The following is a 5,838-nucleotide window of genomic DNA, read 5'->3' on the forward strand; positions in this document are numbered from 1 at the left end:
TTTCTGAGACTAAATTATAACTAGATAAACTCATCTTTAACAGAAAAAGTTTGAAAAAAATATTGTAATTACAATTAATATGTTCTTAGGCAATACGTCTAGTAAAATTACATTTCTATGTACGTTGATTCAAGAAAATATGAAGGAAGTCAAATTTCACAATAGAAGAAGGATGAAAGACCAAGAAAAACTAATCCAAATCCTAACTAATTTCATCAATCTTGAATCAAATAAAAAGACAAAGCCAACACAAAAAGAAAGTGTTCATAAAAATGTTGAGTTTTATATACGTTAACTAAAAAAAGTCTACACACTTCGATATACATCTGAAATTGATCTCTGAAACTAAATTGTAAACTGGATAAACTCATCTTTAACATAAAAAGTTTGAAAAATGTATTGTAATCACAAATAATATGTTCTAAGGCAGTATGTCTAGTAAAAATTGCATTTATATGTACGTTGATTAAAAAATATATGAAGGAAGTCAAATTTCACTATAGAAGAAAGACGAAAGACCAAGCAGAACTAACCCAAATCCTAACAAATTTCAACTATATTGAATCAAATAGAAAGACAAAGCCAACACAAAAAGAAAGTGTTCATAAAAATGTTGAATTTTATATACGTTAACTCAAAAATTCTACACACTTCATTATAAGTCGGAAATTGATTTCTGAGACTAAATTGTAAACTAGATAAACTCATCTTTAACAAAAAAAGTTTGAAAAATGTATTGTAATTACAAATAATATGTTCTAAGGCATTCCGTCTAGTAAAAATTGTATTTCTATGTACGTTGATTCAAGAAAATATGAAGGAAGTCAAATTTCACAATAAAAGAAGGATGAAAGACCAAGAAGAACTAATCCAAATCCCAACAAATTTCATCTATCTTGAATCAAATAGAAAGACAAAGCCTACACAAAAAGAAAGAGGTCCTACAAATGTTGTATTTTATATACGTTAACTTAAAAAAGTCTACACACTTCTTTATACGTCTGAAATTGATTCCTGAAACTTAATTGTAAACTAGATAAACTCATCTTTGAGAGAAAAAGTTTGAATAATGTATTGTAATCACAAATAATATGTTTTAAGGCATTACGTCTAGTAAAAATTGCATTTCTATGTACGTTTATTCAAGAAAATATGAAGGAAGTCAAATTTCACAATATAAGAAGGATGAAAGACCAGCCAGATTTAATCCAAATTTCAACAAATTTTATCTATTTGAATCAAATTGAAAGACAAAACCAATACAAACATAAAGAGTTCATAAAAATGTTGAATTTTTTATACGTTAACTCAAAAAAGTATACACTCTTCGCTATAAGTCAGAAGTTGATTTCTGAGACTAAATTGTAAACTAGATAAACTCATCTTTAACAGAAAGTTTTTGAAAAATATATTGTAATCACAATTAATATGTTCTAAGGCAGTACGTATAGTAAAAATTGCATTTCTATGTACGTTGATTCAAAAATATATGAAGGAAGTAAAATTTCACTATAGAAGAAAGACGAAAGACCAAGCAGAACTAACCTAAATCTTTACAAATTTCAACTATCTTGAATCAAATAGAAAGACAAAGCCAACACAAAAAGAAAGTGTTCATAAAAATGTTGAATTTTATATATGTTAACTCAAAAAGTCTACACACTTTGTTATAAGTCGGAAATTGATTTCTGAGACTAAATTATAAACTAGATAAATTCATCTTTAACAGAAAAAAGTTTGAAAAATATATTGTAATCACAAATAATACGTTCTAAGGCTTTACGTCTAGTAAAAATTGCATTTCTATGTACGTTGATTCAAGAAAATATGAAGGAAGTCAAATTTCACAATATAAGAAGGATGAAAGACCATCCAGAAGTAATCCAAATTCTAACAAATTTCATCAATTTGAATCAAATTGAAAGACAAAGCCAATACAAAAATAAAGAGTTCATAAAAATGTTGAATTTTTTACACGTTAACTCAAAAAATTCTACACTCTTCGTTATAAGTCGGAAGTTGATTTCTGAGACTAAATTGTAAACTAGATAAACTCATCTTTAACAGAAATTTTTTGAAAAATGTATTGTAATCACAATTATCATGTTCTAAGGCAGTACGTATAGTAAAAATTGCATTTCTATGTACGTTGATAAAAAAATAGATGAAAGAAGTCAAATTTCACTATAGAAGAAAGACGAAAGACCAAGCAGAACTAACCCAAATCCTAACAAATTTCAACTATCTTGAATCAAATAGAAAGACAAAGCCAACACAAAAAGAAAGTGTTCATAAAAATGTTGAATTTTATATACGTTAACTCACAAATTCTACACACTTCGTTATAAGTCAGAAATTGATTTCTGAGACTAAATTGTAAACTAGATAAACTCATCTTTAACAGAAAAAGTTTGAAAAACATATTGTAATTACAATTAATATGTTCTTAGGCAATACGTCTAGTAAAATTACATTTCTATGTACGTTGATTCAAGAAAATATGAAGGAAGTCAAATTTCACAATAGAAGAAGGATGAAAGACCAAGAAAAATTAATCCAAATCCTAACAAATTTCATCTATCTTGAATCAAATAGAAAGACAAAGCCAACACAAAAAGAAAGAGTTCATAAAAATGTTGAGTTTTATATACGTTAACTCAAAAAAGTCTACACACTTCGATATACATCTGAAATTGATTTCTGAAACTAAATTGTAAACTGGATAAACTCATCTTTAACAGGAAAAGTTTGAAAAATGTATTGTAATCACAAATAATATGTTCTAAGGCAGTATGCCCAGTAAAAATTGCATTTCTATGTACGTTGATTCATGAATATATGAAGGAAGTCAAATTTCACTATAGAAGAAGGACGAAAGACCAAGAAAAACTAATCCAAATCCTAAAAAATTTCATCTATCTTGAACCAAATAGAAAGACAAAGCAAACACAAAAAGAAAGTGTTCATAAAAATGTTGAATTTTATATACGTTAACTCAAAAAGTATACACACTTCGTTATAAGTCGGAAATTGATTTCTGAGACTAAATTGTAAACTAGATAAACTCATCTTTAACAGAAATAGTTCGAAAAATGTATTGTAATTACAAATAATATGTTCTAAGGCATTCCGTCTAGTAAAAATTGCATTTCTATGTACGTTGATTCAAGAAAATATGAAGGAAGTCAAATTTCACAATAAAAGAAGGATGAAAGAACAAGAAGAACTAATCCAAATCCTAACAAATTTCATCTATCTTGAATCAAATAGAAAGACAAAGCCAACACAAAAAGAAAGAGTTCATAAAAATGTTGTATTTTATATACGTTAACTCATAAAAGTCTACACTCTTCGTTATAAGTCGGAAGTTGATTTCTGAGACTAAATTGTAAACTAGATAAATTCATCTTTAACAGAAAAAAGTTTGAAAAATATATTGTAATCACAAATAATATGTTCTAAGGCTTTACGTCTAGTAAAAATTGCATTTCTATGTACGTTGATTCAAGAAAATATGAAGGAAGTCAAATTTCTCAATATAAGAAGGATGAAATACCATCGAGAAGTAATCCAAATTCTAACAAATTTCATCTATTTGAATCAAATTGAAAGACAAAGCCAATACAAAAATAAAGAGTTCATAAAAATGTTGAATTTTTTATACGTTAACTCAAAAAAGTCTACACTCTTCGTTATAAGTCGGAAGTTGATTTCTGAGACTAAATTGTAAACTAGATAAACTCATCTTTAAATGAAAAAGTTTGAAAAATGTATTGTAATCACAATTAATATGTTCTAAGGCAGTACGTCTAGTAAAAATTGCATTTCTATGTACGTTAATTCAAGAATATATGAAGGAAGTCAAATTTCACAATAGAAGAAGGATGAAAGACCAAGCAGAACTAATCCAAATCCTAACAAATTTCATCTATATTGAATCAAATAGAAAGACAAAGCCAACACACAAAGAAAGAGTTCATAAAATGTTGAATTTTATATACGTTAACTCAAAAAAATCAACAAACCTCGGTATAAGTCGGAAATTGATTTCTGAGACAAATTGTAAACTAGATAAACTCATCTTTAACAGAAAATTTTTGAAAAATGTATTGTAATCACAATTAATATGTTCTAAGGCAGTACGTATAGTAAAAATTGCATTTCTATGTACGTTGATTAAAAAATAGATGAAAGTAGTCAAATTTCACTATAGAAGAGAGACGAAAGACCAAGCAGAACTAACCCAAATCCTAACAAATTTCAACTATCTTGAATCAAATAGAAAGACAAAGCCAACACAAAAAGAAAGTGTTCATAAAAATGTTGAATTTTATATACGTTAACTCAAAAATTCTACACACTTCGTTATAAGTCAAAAATTGATTTCTGAGACTAAATTATAACTAGATAAACTCATCTTTAACAGAAAAAGTTTGAAAAACATATTGTAATTACAATTAATATGTTCTTAGGCAATACGTCTAGTAAAATTGCATTTCTATGTACGTTGATTCAAGAAAATATGAAGGAAGTCAAATTTCACAATAGAAGAAGGATGAAAGACCAAGAAAAACTAATCCAAATCCTAACAAATTTCATCAATCTTGAATCAAATAAAAAGACAAAGCCAACACAAAAAGAAAGTGTTCATAAAAATGTTGAGTTTTATATACGTTAACTAAAAAAAGTCTACACACTTCGATATACATCTGAAATTGATTTCTGAAACTAAATTGTAAACTGGATAAACTCATCTTTAACATAAAAAGTTTGAAAAATGTATTGTAATCACAAATAATATGTTCTAAGGCAGTATGTCTAGTAAAAATTGCATTTATATGTACGTTGATTAAAAAATATATGAAGGAAGTCAAATTTCACTATAGAAGAAAGACGAAAGACCAAGCAGAACTAACCCAAATCCTAACAAATTTCAACTATATTGAATCAAATAGAAAGACAAAGCCAACACAAAAAGAAAGTGTTCATAAAAATGTTGAATTTTATATACGTTAACTCAAAAATTCTACACACTTCATTATAAGTCGGAAATTGATTTCTGAGACTAAATTGTAAACTAGATAAACTCATCTTTAACAAAAAAAGTTTGAAAAATGTATTGTAATTACAAATAATATGTTCTAAGGCATTCCGTCTAGTAAAAATTGTATTTCTATGTACGTTGATTCAAGAAAATATGAAGGAAGTCAAATTTCACAATAAAAGAAGGATGAAAGACCAAGAAGAACTAATCCAAATCCCAACAAATTTCATCTATCTTGAATCAAATAGAAAGACAAAGCCTACACAAAAAGAAAGAGGTCCTACAAATGTTGTATTTTATATACGTTAACTTAAAAAAGTCTACACACTTCTTTATACGTCTGAAATTGATTCCTGAAACTTAATTGTAAACTAGATAAACTCATCTTTGAGAGAAAAAGTTTGAATAATGTATTGTAATCACAAATAATATGTTTTAAGGCATTACGTCTAGTAAAAATTGCATTTCTATGTACGTTGATTCAAGAAAATATGAAGGAAGTCAAATTTCACAATATAAGAAGGATGAAAGACCAGCCAGATTTAATCCAAATTTCAACAAATTTTATCTATTTGAATCAAATTGAAAGACAAAGCCAATACAAACATAAAGAGTTCATAAAAATGTTGAATTTTTTATACGTTAACTCAAAAAAGTATACACTCTTCGCTATAAGTCAGAAGTTGATTTCTGAGACTAAATTGTAAACTAGATAAACTCATCTTTAACAGAAAGTTTTTGAAAAATATATTGTAATCACAATTAATATGTTCTAAGGCAGTACGTATAGTAAA

This window comes from Papaver somniferum, unplaced genomic scaffold (assembly GCF_003573695.1).
Source record: "Papaver somniferum cultivar HN1 unplaced genomic scaffold, ASM357369v1 unplaced-scaffold_33, whole genome shotgun sequence".
Taxonomy (NCBI): domain Eukaryota; kingdom Viridiplantae; phylum Streptophyta; class Magnoliopsida; order Ranunculales; family Papaveraceae; genus Papaver; species Papaver somniferum.